The following is a 16,035-nucleotide window of genomic DNA, read 5'->3' on the forward strand; positions in this document are numbered from 1 at the left end:
ACGGTCTCATTGGAGGATGCTAGTCCCTTGGCAAGTTTTATAGGCCCATGGTTTCTGCTTGGTGGCCAATTGGGGAATGGGGCATCCCCCCACACCCCCTTGCCTCTGATGTCATTCCCCTCCCCTGCTCAGCAGAGAGATTCCAGCTAAAGGGAAACCAGCAGCAACAATACCAAAAGGGAAGAGGTCAGGGAGGGGGAATTCTTCAGGCTCGTTGCAAAAGGAAAAGAGCCTATTTCAGGCGCTCCCATACCCAAAGGAGGGTGACGCACACTGGGGAGGGACATTGCTCAGACAAAGGTTCCTTGAGTCAGATGTTTCTGAGCCGGCTCAAACCAGGCTGAGGAGCCAGGTCTGGAATTATGATTAGGGGGAAAGGCAGAGGGGGCCTTTTGCTTTCACAAGGCCAGCCAGTCCCCTTGCTTTCTCAGAGAAAAGCACGTAAGCCAAGGGAGTTCATAAACCGGAGATCACTGCTTCTCCAAACCTGGCTTCTTTTTATTCACTCTCCTACCCCCAACTTTCTCTCACTCCCGCTCCGCCACCAGACTTTGGAACATTTACATCTCTATAGTTAGTTACTTTTTAAGAAGCGATGTCATGAAATGATTAAATGGGGCCGGACTTCAGGGTTCTATTTGCTCTTGATTTTGTGTGATCAGGGACAAGTCAGTTAGCTTTGCTGGGCCTCCTTCCTTCATCTACCGGCACCTCCCAACTATTTCAAAGGAGAAAAAGCAATAATAATCTCCATTCATTCCCAGCCTGTAGAAGCAAATGCTGGCTTGGTTTGGTATTCTGTTTGGGGAGGGAGGTGAGCTAGAGAGCGCGGGTGTGTTGAGTACGAAGAACATACTGAGGGAAAGCTCAGTCAGAGAGAGTTTTTTGAATTTAGTTCTCAAAAAGGTGAGCCTGGGACGTCTTGTGGCAGGGAGTTCCAAAGTCTACGTTCCAGTTGGTCTGAAAGTTCTGTCTCCTGCACTCTGAGCCTCCCCATATACATTCACAGTTATGTAGTTCTGGGCGGGCTTAGCTGTTCTGTGTGACTGTGATGGGGGCGTCACTCAGGTAGCCTGGGCCAGTCACAGGGAGGGTGCTGAGTGTGAAGGCAGAAGCCTTGCCCTGGACTTGCTATTCAGTGGGGACATGGTACAGAGAGCAGATACTTGGGGGCGGGGGGGACATGATGACCTAGCAGGGAGCTGCTGCATTTTGTCCCAGTTGGTGCTTTTTCAGGGAGTGTTGTAGACATAGAGGCCGGAGTCTCGTCTCATTTACGCCACTCTGAGCCCAGTGTAATACCACTGACATCCATGAAGATTCATTCCTGATTGACACTGGTGCAGGGACGAGACTCTGGTCCAGTGAGTTGCAATACATATGCCTACGTGTCACCAGTGTACGGCTCACCATGGGCAGGTCTCTGACCAATGGGTTGGGATGCAGTCTACGGGTCAGTGGAAGCTGGAAGTGGGTGTTTTGAGCGCTCTTTGAGCAGCTAAGAGTACTGGCAAGTCCAAACAGATCGTAAGGCTGCAGAAGAATTTGGCAGTGTGAGGGCAGGTGCCCTCGATCATGGAGAATGTTTCAGGCTGTTATTATTTGCATTACCATAGTGCCAGCCATGGACCAGGACCTCACTGTGCCAGGCGCTGTACAGGCACAGAACAGAAAGGTGATCCCTGCTCCGAGGAGGCAGCAGGTTCTCAAAGCACTTCTCCCTTCCTGCTGATCTCCCCTCTGTCTCGCCTGCATTCAGCCTTAGCCAGCTGCTCTTTATCCAGGGGCTGAATTTGGCTGAGCGAGTGGGGAGATAGGGCCAGAAGTGTGGCATACTGCCTCCTGCTGGCACAGCTGCCCTGAGCATCTCCCCAGCTCCCCCCATGGCCTCATGCAGGTGGTGACTGGCAATGGCGGTGGGATTGGAGCTCTACGGCTGAGGGCTGTGCAGGTGGAGGACCAGTTACCCTCTTGGGCTGCGAGTCTTGAGTCGTTGATGGGCCCTTCCGTTCACTGTTATGGCTTTTTGGGGGTCAGGAGTATCCAGCGGTTGGCAGAATCAAATACAAATATTATTCAACTGAATCAACCTTCTCCACCCTGAATTCTGGACACCCTAGAGTGTCCCATTGTGTCATTGTCTGGGCTTGAGCAGTAGCAACCCCCCAGGGGAACTGCCCCCTCACACAGCCCGAAACCCCCTTGGACATAGTGAAAAGCCAGGAATAGAATGAGAGTCCCCCATTGCTCCTGGGCTCGGGGATTCCAGGCCGCAGCTCCACTTCAGAGTTGCATTAGGCTTCTGCCCTGGAAGCCTCTGTTGATTGGGACGCTGAACTGCATTACAGGAGGCCTCCGCTGTATCTCGCTGGGAACAGGAGAACGGGGTCCGCCAACAAGGCTGCTCCCCCAGCTCGTGCCTGTTGGTTATCTCCATGCGGGTGCCCTGTCGGCTGGCGCTGCTTTGCTCCGGGTTTGCTGTGCTCGAGCTGTTGTGGAGTTTGTCGTTCTCAAAGATTGCTCAGGTGCTTTGCTTTCCCCCTGAAGCCGCTGCAAATCAACCTGCCTCAGAAGAGCTGTATTATCCCCAAGGGGAGGGGAATGCACAGCGTGAGACAACAGACAGCAGGGGTGAGGTGACTCGCCCAGGGGCACCTAATATCTATGGCAGACAGAGGCAAAGAATCCGGACTTCCCAATGCCCAGATCTGTGTTTTAACCACAAGACAATACTTCCTCCCCTAGAGCACTCCAGCACACACCCCCCCCACAGTAGCTCTGCCTATCTACCTCAGCCTGCAGCCCCCCTGCTGCTCTCCCTGCCCTGGGTCCCCCACTGCTGACCCACCTCAAGCTCAGACTCTGTCACAGCTCCTAGAGCAGGATGACAGTGCAGGTCTCCAGGACTGAGATACTCATGCCCTTGGACCCCCAAGTCTTTAATACCCCGGCCCCAATTCTCAGTGCACGAATGGGTAGAGAGCAGGAAAGCTGGAGAGACTGTTCCAGTGAACAGGCCTTAATTGTGCTGTAGCTTTAAGCTATCGGGGGAGGCAGGGGATCCCACGAGTGGCTGCAGTGCAAGAGTAGAGCGAAACTTGGCCCGTTTCGTCAGACACAGGGCACCTGCCACCGGCTGCTGCCCCACGTGAGTATCTGGCTCTGGCTTTCAAGCCATCTCCTTCCTGCTGAGCTGTTCAGCCAGGAAAAGGAGATTACTGGGGGCTGCAGGGGCTGGAATGTGAGGAGGGGACTGAGGAGTTAGGAGGCAAAGGAAAGAGAGGGTGGTGGGGACACTGGAGGACAAATGGGGATGTTTTGTTTCTAACCCCAAGGAGGAGCACACACCCTCCAGGCCAGCTCAGACAAGCTGCCCTGGGGAAGTCAGGGGTTCTCATCCAGCTGATGGAGTGTCATAATTCTGCTCATGTGCCATGGGGCAGAGTGCGAGCTGCATAGTGCTGACTGGGGGCCCCCCTATGGACTCAGGGTATCTCCCCCTTTACTGCACTTCTCCCAAGCTTTCTGTTTAACTGTCAGCCTCCATTTCCTCTCTTCCCCTGCTTCCACTTTTCCTCCGCTCTCTCCTCTCCCTGCAGGACTGACCCCCACCCCAGCTAGCATGGCAGAGCAGTTGAATACCAGGTGCTGCCCTCTGACCATTGTGCCTCACAGCTGGAGGGGGGTGGAGGGGAAGCAGGGGCTGCTGGAGTTGCTTGTGCCAGCCTTGCTTTCCCTTGGCAACTGGGCTAAGAGAAGAAAAGCTCATCAGGAAACCTGCCCTGAGCCAGGGGCTGAGTGTGTGGAGTCCCCTCCTTCTGCCGGGAGATTCAGGACCAGGCCAGCGAAACAGGAGACAAGCGATGTCATTTCCTAAGGGATCCTGCACTAAACAGCTTAGTTAAATATTTGCCCCTGGCTCTGGGCTGGTCCAAAGGTTTTCCCTCGGACTTCAGCAGGAGCGGGTTGGGAGTCAGTTCTCTGAGCTGTCACACACTTTTGACTTCTTAGTACCTAGGGATCTGTCCAAGCTCTGTGGGCGGGGAGGGGAAGTTAAGGTAGTCTGTGCCTTTAAGAAGCAGCTGTGAACTTTAATGGTGATTATTAGTGTATTATCAGGGAAACTAAGAATTTTTTAATGCAGGCAAAACAACATATTTGCCCCTAGCTTCATTGGCAGAAATGAATGATCTGTTTTAGCTGAAACTTAAAAAAATCATCTTGTGGCAAACACCTGGTGTGGAAAATGTCATTAAAGTTTGGCGAGTTGTAAGCAACTGAAAACAGGGGCTTACAATGGAAAGTGTTGGGCAACCTTAACTATAGGTGATGTTGTGCTGCCTATAATTATAATGCGCAAGAGTTGGTGAAGGACATTAATGATTGTGGGGGTGATAGGCACTTACTTTTAGTTTTTCTTGGGGGTGCTCTGCCCTTGCTCCACCCCCTCCCCAAGGCCCTGCCCTCGCTCTACCCCCCGAGGCCCTGCCTTTGTTCCACCTCTTCCTGCCCTGCTCAGACCCCTCCCTGAGGCTCCCGCCTGCCCCCACCCGCTTGCTGCTCTCCACTCTTCCCAAGCTCCTCCCCCAGGCACCAAACAGCTGGGGCTGGTGGATGCTGAGCACCCGTTATTTTCTTCCATGGGTGCTTCAGCCCCAGAGCACCCATGGAGTCGGCACCTACGGTGGGTGATATTCCTGCCTGAGAGGTGGAGGAGCATGGCTGATTGTAGTGCTATCAACAGTGACAAATTTAAAGGCAAAACAAAGCCCCAATAAGGGTATTGGCAACAGAAAGTCATTGCTAGCCTAAGCAGAGAGACAGTAAACACCGAAGTGAATAAGATGGAATGGCCCATCTACATCAGAGTAGTTTGAGTTTCTTGGATTTCTATTTATTGCCATATTGCGGCTTGGTATCTGGGTATCGGATCATGGGTTCTCCTGGAGCGGGGCTTGTGCCCAGTGGGGTAATGCTGCAGGGGAGCAGTAACTCTTTGTTGTCCGTGATGGTGGAAGTTAAAACTCAGATGGGTCTGTTCAGAAAGACAAGGGCATAACCCCTATCATCTGGCCGGATCCAGTGAACGGGATTCAGGCCTCAAGCTGCACAGCATGGTGGTAGTGTTTGAGTGCACAGGCATGGTCCCACCTCTGTCTACCTTTATGGCTTTGAAACACCTTGGGTGCTCATATCCAAAAAGAGAATAGTCTTGTGGTTTAAGTGCAGGGCTAGATGCCAGAAAATGTGGTTCCAGCTCTGCCCTACAGTTCTAGAGCCGTCTCAGGCAAGTTGCGATACTGCATGGTGCCTCGGTTTCCCTTTTTGTTACATGGCGATAATGATACTCTGGAGTCTCACTGGAGTTGTTGTCAGACTTCGCTTATTAATGGCTGCAAAGTGCTTTGAGTTCCTCCCACAGGAATTGCTAAGTGTGAGCAATAAAACCACTGGCCTCAACTCCAGGAGGCCATGGGGCTTGAACCCCTAGAAAAAACAGGGGGGAAGGCTTAGCTGTAATACAAGATATAATATTTGCTGGCTGAGGCCTCCTCAGCAGCACTGTCCAACTGTCTCTTTACCTGGGGACCATCTCTGGTACTGGCCCTGGCTCAGGGTTGGGTGGCTCACAGAGACCTTTGGTAACAAAAATGATTAGGGGGCTGGAGCACAGGACTTATGAGGAGAGACTGAGGGAACTGGGATTGTTTAGTCTGCAGAAGAGAAGAATAAGGGGGGATTTGATAGCTGCTTTCAAGTACCTGAAAGGGGGTTCCAAAGAGGATGGATCTAGACTGTTCTCAGTGGTGGCAGATGACAGAACAAGGAGTAATGGTCTCAAGTTGCAGTGGGGGAGGTTTAGGCTGGATATTAAGAAAAACTTTTTCACTGGAAGGGTGGTGAAGCACTGGAATGGGTTCCCTAGGGAGGTGGTGGAGTCTCCTTCCTTAGAGGTTTTTAAGGTCAGACTTTACAAAGCCCTGGCTGGGATGATTTAGTTGGGGTTGGTCTGACTTTGAGCAGAGGGTTGGACTAGATTCCTCCTGAGGCCCCTTCCAACCCTGATACTCTATGATTCTATTTGGGGGCAGGGGGCGGATCTCCTCAGAGCCCATGGTCACCTGGATGTCCTCCAAACTGTCCACGATGTAGTGGGGTGTAGTGGCCTCCCTGGCAAAAATCCAGTTCCCTGTAGTAAGCAAATATCCTGGGAGGTCTCATTTTGTCTCTTATGTTTTTATAATTCTGCCTCAACTCCCCGGCTTTGGCCTGGTACAGGGTGCATCCCTGCATTTGTGCTTGTAGCTGACCGTAGAGCTTGGCATTTTGGTGACTCCTGTTCAGATGTAACCGGGCAGGAGCACAGGGCATGGTCACTATAATGTACTCTGGGTATGTGAACCAGCCAGGAGCTGGAATCAAAAAGGTGTATGTCAGGATTTAAACAGGGAGGTGACATCTGGTCAAGATGAGCAGAGGAGGGCCCCCTCAGAGAGGCTGTTTCAGGTGTGAAGCAATGCAGTATGGGATAGCAGGGGGTTGTATAGTTTATCCAAAATAGGGGTGGGTTCACAGGAACCGTAGCCCCATACAACCCATTCTGAAATAGCATTATGCTGCCTTTCAAAGCAGATTGATTAAAACGGGCTAGGACTCCAGATAAATTGAAAACAGCACTTTTGTGTGTGGCTGCGAGGCAGTTTATGCTGAGTAAACTAAAGTTACCGTGGAAAAACTTCCCCATGTAGACAAGCCCCTACACAACACTTGATTTGTTACACATACATGAATACAGCTGCTGACACACATGTATTTGCACATATTAAGATACATGTGCTGACACACACACACATACTCATCCATGCACAAATGATCACACATATATGTGTCCATACACAGGCATATAGGCCCTCATGTGCTTGCAAACATAAACACATACAGTCATGTAAATATGCATGCACACAAATTTACGCACACGCATATGTACACACACAGAAGATGGTATAAATCTATGTATACACACATGAACAAAAGGCTCATTCATGCATATGCACACATACAACCAGCAGCTTGCACTCTGTGAATGCCCACACATGCGCTACCTACATATACACATGCACACATGTGTGCACAAGTAATATATATGCACATGCATACAACTGCTGTCACACATGTATGCACACATGCACAAGCATCTTTTACTTTATAAGAAGATGGACAGTTCGTGTGCATGTCTGATCAGTCTGAAAATCTCAACGTTCTGTTTGAGGTATGTGACAGCCACAGGCCAAAACCAGGAGTACTCTGGCTGCAAAGATAATTACCACTCCCGTCCTTTGCAGCTCAGGAAACCTGGATGTACCCAGCCTGATGCACTGGGCCTGATTAGAAAATGCAGCTCTTGTAGAATCCAAGTACACTTGTGAGTATGGTGCAGATTGAAGCATTATTGTGCAAATAAATAACCTGCACCTAGACCCTGGCTATACTGTACATGATCCCTCCCTCCCTGCTTCAGACCTGCCCCTCCAACTATCGGTCAGACCTGCTGCAGCGTTGAGCTTGTGTGGTGCTCTTGTTTTTTTCATGCTTCACAAAGCGGAGCAGGGCCTGCATCTTTGGTTGTTGAGCTGATGCCCTCAACTTGCCCATTGTTGGGAATGCCAGCAGCTGGGAGTCTGCAAGTGGATTTAGGGACCCTGTAGTTGGGCAGCATTCAGAGCTAAATTTCCAAAACTCAGTCCTTAAGTGGCAGCAGCAAATTATGCATTTGCTCGTGCATATTGCCGAGCAATCCTATATTAGCTGGCCTGGCTACGTGCAGCTTTTGCATGTAAGTTTGCATGTGTGCATGCATGCACAAGCACATCCCTGCATTTTGCATGTGCACACACATGCAGGTTTTGTGCACCAAGTTCTCTGGCATACGCATGCCTGTGGGGTTTGCACACATGGCTCTCTCATTGTCCTCATGAATGCACATGTGCCACACTCGTTTATGGATTTTAGTTTATTTCTGTGCAGCCAAACATTCCAGAGAGATCTGATGGGAGGCACCTGCTGAGTTCCTGAACATATTGGGAAGTGCATCCCACTATCTAAATAGTCCCATGGTATGTTAATAGAACAACAGCTGGACAGCAGGAAGGATGGAGACCCAGCTGTGAAGGAGTTAAAGTTCCTAGAATTGTTGAGGAAATTCTTTGGTGCTGCGTGGCTGTTTGGTGCATGCCTGGCAAAGCAGCAGTGGCATGAGGACTGGAAAATACTGTGATGCCCTGACAGGGAATGCCATCTATTGATCAATGGAGCAAAATAATACGGTTGCAATTGTCTGTCACTGCAGCACGATGCCAGGATGTTTGCTTCCTCATATGGCAATTTTGCATCATGATGCTGTGAAGATGAATCCTAGCTTAGTGTCACAAGCTCCAAACTAAACCCAGAGTTTTATTAAATTCTTGGCAAAGCCTGGCTTGCAGGAATTAGGCCAGACTGTGAAAATCAGGAGTGGCCCTTGGATTGCAGGGGAACAGTTACATGGACCACACATGGCTGCTGAGGAAGTGTCAAACTGAAATCTGGTTAATTTCACAAAATGAGTTCAAAGTAGTTTCTGGTGCTACATCTGCCCCCAAAGCATCCCCTTCCTCTGTGCTAATTGTGCATTTATAGCCATATTTTTCTGTGGTTTCCCTTTCCCTTGCTGCTGCAGGAAAGACCCACACAAATGGGGAGAAATTGAGAGTGATATTTTTCAAAAGCATCTAAGTAGGGTGACCAGATGTCCCGATTTTATAGAGACTGTCTCGATTTTTGGGTCTTTTTCTTAATAGGCGTCTATTACTCCCTACCCCCATCCTGATTTTTCACACTTGCTGTCTGGTCACCCTACACCTAAGTGACTTAGGAGATGATTTTTTTCAAAAGTGACTTGGGCATTTGTTTTTATAATGTATTATTTGCAATTATAGGATCCTAAGTCTCCCTGAAAGTCCCGAGGGCCAGATTTTTAAAGGTATTTAGGCACTAAAAGCTCCAGATCAGTGCCTAGTGGATATTCCAAAGCAGCTGGGTGCCAAACTCCCATTGATTTCAATGCTTTAAAAAAACTCACGTAGGTGTCTATCTGCATCTTTAGGCACCTGGTGACACTGAATGGAATATGTGGAACCCATCTCGATATTATTAGTACCAATATTATAAAACTGCAACGAATCATGCTAGATATGCCACGGAAGGTATCTATAAAGATGTTATGATTTGCCAAGTATGATCACCTTTGTTACAGATATGTAGGGTATATCTGTATTTCTAAACTTGTGCTGTGTTTCTAGGTGACACTTCTAGACACATTGGCATCAGCACTGTCTAGCCTGTTCGACGGCCCATCAAGGATCATCAACTATACAATTGATCCTGTGACATTACGCGCCATATTCTTCATAGAAACACTGTTATGATATGAATAGGGCATGACTAAGATGTTTTAAGCAAGATGGGTCAAGTGAGGTATCATTGGAAAGGTTGTGATTTACTGGATATGATTATCCTATTTGTATACATGTATCATTTCTGTATCTGAAGTTAGGAATATGGACTATGTATCAATTACAAAAGTGCTTGCACCTGGGGAGCACCCACCGGACAGTAGACAATCAGCCTGGATGGGCCATTAGGAAGGACAATAGGATTTTGAAGATACTAATTTCCCACTGTGATGCAGTAGGTACTGTCTGTGTGGGGAGTGAGAGAGCAGGGGAGGACTTTAGGGGATGGACGATGCCAGAGCCTGTAACCTAAGCTAGGTAAGGGAGGGGAAAGGTCAATACCTTTACCCGGGAAGGGGACAAAGGAAGGGAGTGGCAGGAGGGAAGCAGTTTGAGTTTGGGCTTGGGGCTGTGTGGGCGGAATTCAGGGTATCCTAGCTAGGATCCAAGCACCCTGAAAGCCCAGAAGGACTCGGTGGAGGGGTCCTGACTGTGCCTGCAAGCTCTGCTGTAACCTGTGTTCCTGTTGTCCAATAAACCTTCTGTTTTACTGGCTGGCTGAGAGTCACTGTGGGTCCCTGGAAGAGGGGTGCAGGGCCGGACTCCCCCACACTCCGTGACACCCACCTTCCTGAGAAGCTTCCTGGGATGCTGCTTTGACATTGCAGGGTCATGTGATCATGTCACCTGGTACAGGAAGCCATCTTGATCTGGTATTTTTCCACTGAAAGGGGGTGAGCGTCAAGCTGGGAAACAAAGGATTCCCATCATATGTAACTCCTGTTTAAGGCCAGGGTGTGAGATAATCTTGGATCTCCTCCACTGCTTCCCCACTCAAGAAGAAAGACTGATGAAAACACCTGAAGAAACAAAGGAACTAAGCTGGGGGTGGTAGGGGCTGAGCCCAGGCGAGAAAGGTCTTGCCTGTGAAAGGAATCCCTGGGGAGAATTAAGCCGCCAGCAGTGCCGTTTACCTTCAGGGAACTCTGCAACCTGCATAAAACAACACGTAGGGTGAGAATTTGCTTCTATTAACCAGTTAAATTAGTGTATTAAGCTTAGTTTGCAGGTTTGTTTTATTTGCTCAGTGATCTGCTTTGATCAGTTGCTATCTCTTATAATCACTTGAAATCTATCCTTTGTAGTTAATAAACCTGTTTTGTTTTCTAAAACCCAGTTTGTGCGATTCATAAGGGGGGGAGGGTAAAAAGCTGTGAGTATCTTCCTCCACATTGAGGGAGGGAGCAGATTTCACGCGCTGACGCTGTATAGATCTCTTTACAGCGCAAGACAATATCATTTTGGCTTTGCGCTCCAGAGAGGGTGTGTACTTGAGTGCAGGGCAATCCCTGAGCTGAGTCTTCCTACACAGAGCTGATTGCAGACTCTGTGTGATTCTGCAGCTGGGTGTGTGGGCAGCAGGACGTGGTGAGGGAGCCCTGGCTGGTGGAACCCCAGTACGGCAGGTGGCAAAGACCCACTGAGAGAAGGCCAGGCATGTAGGGGCAGGCCTATGGACAGAACTCTAAGGCTTTTCCATGCCATATGCTGTGAAGTTCGTGTTTGGGAGGACATGGGAAGTACAAGCCACATTGGCAAAGGATATGAAAAGGCGGCTGCATCATCTCCATTTTGTCTTCATTCCTGCTTCTTACTTCTGGAGGAACTTTTCTACAACCTGAAGCTCTGAACAAAGGACTGCATGACCCATCCCAGCTGTGGACGTGTTCCAGAGAGACTTTCAAGCCAGCAAACTCATTAATACTGCTAAGAACCTGCTATATGGTCTTTGTAGTCTCTGTATGTATCTAGGTGCTTTATCATTTAACAACTTTTTTCTTGTTCTTTTTTAGACCCTAAACGATTGACTGGCAGCTTGGTATTTTGGGTAAGATCCAACCTAATATTGATGCCCTGTGGGGTTCAGAAGAGCACTTTGTAATCAAATAACTTCTCACCGTGCAGGACCTAGCTGCTGACTGGGAACCAGAGAACTGGAATGCAAGAAAGGGGACTGTGTGATTTCTTTTTCTTTTCTTCTTTTCTTTCTTTCTTTTTGTGTGGCAGGTTGGTAAGTTTAGCTTCCGTGTTAACCGCCAGTTTTGGGAGAATCTGCTTCCCTTTTCGCAGCCTGCCCTGACCTTGGCATTTTCAGTGAGGGCTGCCCCAGGCACACCAGGTTACACACCTAATAACTTGGAATATGTGGTCCTTCCAGGGCCGGCTCTAGGCACCAGCACTCCAAGCATGTGCTTGGGGCGGCACTTTCCAAGGGGCGGCACTCTGGCTTCTTTTTTTTTTGCTTGGGGTGCAAAAAGTCGGGAGCCGGCCCTGAGCGGCGGTGAGCTGCAGCGGTGGGAAGTGCCGGCGGGGGCACAGGAAGTAAACCTGGGGGATGACAGAGGAACTTCCCCCCCGCAGCTCACCTCCACTCCACTGCTGCCTGCTCCCCCGAGTGCGCCACTGCTCTGCATCTCTGTCTTGCGGCAAGCCTGGGAGGGAGGGGGGAGAAGCGGAGCAGTGATGGCGCCCTCAGGGGAGCAGGCAGAGCACAGGTGAGCTGCGGCAGTGGGGGATGTGGGGAGGGCCATAGGAAGTAACCCTGGGGTGGGCAGAGGAACCGCTCCCCCCCGCCAGCTCCCCTCCGCCTCCTCCCCCGAGCGCGCTGATGCTCTGCTTCTCCCTCCTGGAAGGGAGGTGTAGGAGGAGAAATGCAGCGCGCCTGGGGAAGGAGGCGGGGCTGGGGATTTGGGGAAGAGGTTGCAATGGGGCGGGGAAGGGTTGAAGTTGGGGTGGGGCCAAGCGGGCGAGGGAAAATTTTTTGGCTTGAGGCGGCAAAACACTTGGTGCTGGTCCTGTCCCTAATCACTTGTGGCAATGGGGCTTTGGCAGCTCAGTCTCTCAGGTGCCTTGGAAAATGTTCCCCTGACTAAACAGTGAAACTGACAGCATGCAAAACACCAAGTAAATAGACCGGAGAATAGAGCGTAATCGTGTCCGGTTCTGTTTTATTCGGTGATGTTTGCAACAAGAGCCCATGAAACATTGTCTGGACAGAAGCGGGCTCATCAAGATGACAGGGTCTCTTTAATGTAACTCTCATTAACTCTGTTTCCCCGCCTCCATTTCTTAACCTTTGCTCTGCTATTTGCAGTTTGGAATCACCGGCTCCTCCCCATCTGTATGCGTTGGGAAGGGCATCGCCTTTCGGGCCTGGGTCAAAGAGGCAAGAGATCTCAGCCAGAATCAAGGTAAATATTCCAAATATAAAGCAGATGGCAGGCCTGTGGCTGTGCAACCCAACTGACAGGCAAAACTGCTAAGGACATAGCTAAGAGGGCTGGGGAGAGTTGAGGTCAGGGAGCCAGTCCTGTCCTTGCATGCAGGGGCGAGGGTGTCTAACTCAAAAGGGATTTGCTAAGGACACAGCCTTGTTCTTTTAGGGAGATAATATTTTCAGTTTAGGCTGGGATTATCTGTTTATACCCGTTAACCCTTGGATGAGTCTGAGGCACTTCCCTAGGTGCATGTAGGTCATGCATATGTGCCAGGATCACACTCCACGTCAGTAAATAATAAATGAATGAGTGAACTCTGTCCTCTTTCTTCAGCCCTCTGGCGGGTCAAGCCTTAGACGATTGGTCAAAGGTTCTGCTCTCAAGAATTCCCCAGTTCTGAAGGCCACGCTGACCGCAGCCGCCCTCGATCCCTGGGTGACGTTGGCTGAAGCTGTGTGGCTAGCAGTTAGGGGCGGCTCTAGGTATTTTGCCACCCCAAGCACGGCAGGCAGGCTGCCTTCGGCGGCTTGCCTGCGGGAGGTCCCTGGTCCCGCGGATTTGGCGGCACGCCTGCGGGAGGTCTGCCGAAACCGTGGGACAGCGGACCCTCCGCAGGCATGCCACCGAAGGCAACCTGCCTGCCACCCTCGCGGCAACCGGCAGAGCGCCCCCCGTGGCTTGCTGTCCCAAGCACGCGTTTGGCGTGCTGGTGCCTGGAGCCGCCCCTGCTAGCAATGGCCATCTTCTAGCTTTCACATGAGTGTGCTCTCTGAAGCAAACTGCCTGGGGACTATGAAGAGCAGTTCCTGAATGGATCTGGAGAAAGGATCCAACGTGGATTCAGACAGGCCCAGGTCCTCACAGAGATTTAGGCATCTACATACCTTCGAGAATTGGGGCCCAAGGATCTTCAGGAAATGGCAGGGACAGAGAAGTGGGGAGTTGGTGCTCTGTTCTGAAGCAGCGCTGTCACCATCAGCAATATGTTTGATAACTCTGGTGACGGGCTAGATAGACAGACAGATTTCTGATTCTCAAGGTGCATCGGAGGGGCTTGCTTGGGGTCCGACTCTCCGTTATAATAATGTCCCCAGTGTCCTCTTGGCAGCGTAATGGGGCAAGGAATGAAACACCCCCTTGTGCAGAGGTTCTCCTGGGTTGATGTGGAACTAGCATGAGAGCTCTGCAATGACCCTACTTCCAGCTCCTGCCATAGAGGGCATGTTAGGGACAAAAAGGGAGCATGGCTGATGTGCACTGTACTACTCTCTGCTCCTGCAGAGGGCAAATCCTAAATCAGAGCAGCAATGAGGCTGCTCTAACTTACACCAGGGACTGGACAGGGTCCTGCAGAGCCCCCAGAAACATGGATGGTTAAAGGAGTCACAAAGATGGTTAAAATCTCTTCCGACCCCCCCATTCCTGCCCGCAGAGTAGGCACAGAGTAAGTGAGCCTCAAGCCCCCAGTGTCTAACAGAGAGGCAGCTGGCTAGCTATGAACCAGATGAAAGGGGGATGATAGGGAATGTGCCAGGAGAAATTGCAGAGATTGTAGCAGCACCCATGGTTGACAGGTTGCGTCTATCACTTGTCTCCGAGGTTTGACACTTTGTTCCATCCCCAGCTGCTGCTGGATTCCCAGCTTGCGGCTGCTGCTATGTATTTTTCCTATTACCTGCACTGAGCACAGAGGTTCAGTCCTTTCCTTCGGCCATGGGAGCTCGCCACGCTTAGTCATCCCTAGGTTTGTTCCTTCCTGTCTCCATCATGCCAAGGGTTGTTTGCGAGGCTGAACATCAAGACCACTGGGAAATAGCTCCTAGCACAGGACCAGGGGGGCTCTAGGCATTTTGCCGCCCCAAGCACTGCAGGCAGGCTGCCTTCAGCAGCTTGCCTGCAGGAGGTCCCTGGTCCTGTGGCTTTGGTGGCATGCCTGCGGGAGGTCCGCCAAAGCAGCGGGACCAGCGGACCGTCTGCAGGCAAGCCGCTAAAGGAAGCAGACCTGCTGCCCTCGTGGCGACCAGCAGAGCGCCCCTCCTGGTTTGCCGCCCAAGCACGCGCTTGGCGTGCTGGTGCCTGGAGCCGCCCCTGCACAGAACACAGGAGCTGCGATTAGCAGCGCCTAGTGCAGGGAACCCACGACACCCACCCTCTGAGATCTGCTGAGTGATTTCTGGGGCAAGCCTAAAGTACTGGGTCTGATACTTAAGTCCCTAACTGCCCCAGCCGTTGGAGAGATCTCCCTGGCCAGTAGTAAGGCAGTTTGTATCAGTGGAAGAGAGACTGGCAGCTGGGCGCGCTCTGTGCAGGATGCTCGGATCTGGAAAGAACGCAGGCCTGATCCTCAGCTGGCGTAAATCAGCGAAGCACCATGGAAGTAAATGGATCTCTGCTGATTTATAATAGCCAAATGTCTGGTCCCACGTGAGTAAAGAAAGCCAAGAAACAGCGTATTGACTATTGATGTCAGTGCAGTTACCCACAGTAACTGCAATAAATAATTGTTCAATGTTCTTTTTTTCCCCCAAAGAGAAGAATTTTATTTTACATTTTATATTGTAATAAGCAGACTAGTGTCCAGGTGTCACCACTGTCCTCTACTGCGTGATATCAAAATTACGTAACTGTGTGTCTTATGTCCTATACTGCTTTCGTTAAAGGAGAGTCTCCTTGAATTTTAGCGTAAGTGGGAAGAGCTGCTGCTGCTGGAACAAGAATATCTGGGTTCTGTTTATTACTAGGCAAATGGCAGACAATTTCTCAAGCAGATTGTTCATGATATTTTCCACAATGTATTGATTTCATCAGTTTTTCTGGTGCTGTCTCTTTTTTTTTTTTTTTTTTTTTTTGAAAGCAACAATTTAGCAGCAAAAGCCATGCAAAATTACCAAAGGCCCTGTCATTACAGTGATAGCAATTTGGCTCAAATACAGAGGCCCCTTTTCACTCAAAATAGCTCATTCTTGGCGTTTTTGAAAAAAAGGGGGAGAGGGAGATTTCAACTTGGCAATAAACTGCAAAAATGTTCCAATTTCAGCCATTCAGACGTCCTTGCAAATAGCTTGCAAGGCATATCCTACCCTTGGAGCCAGATCCTGCAACTCTACCCCTCTTAGGCCTTGACTTTTATTTTTCCCTCGGGGTGCTCCGAGACCCTGCCCTCACTGCACCCCTTCTTCCAAGGCCCTGCCCTTTCTCCACCTCTTCCCTCCCCCTTCCCTCAGGCCCCCGCCACTGCTCACTGTCTCCACCCTCCCACAAGCACC

This window comes from Gopherus flavomarginatus, chromosome 15 (assembly GCF_025201925.1).
Source record: "Gopherus flavomarginatus isolate rGopFla2 chromosome 15, rGopFla2.mat.asm, whole genome shotgun sequence".
Taxonomy (NCBI): Eukaryota; Metazoa; Chordata; order Testudines; family Testudinidae; genus Gopherus; species Gopherus flavomarginatus.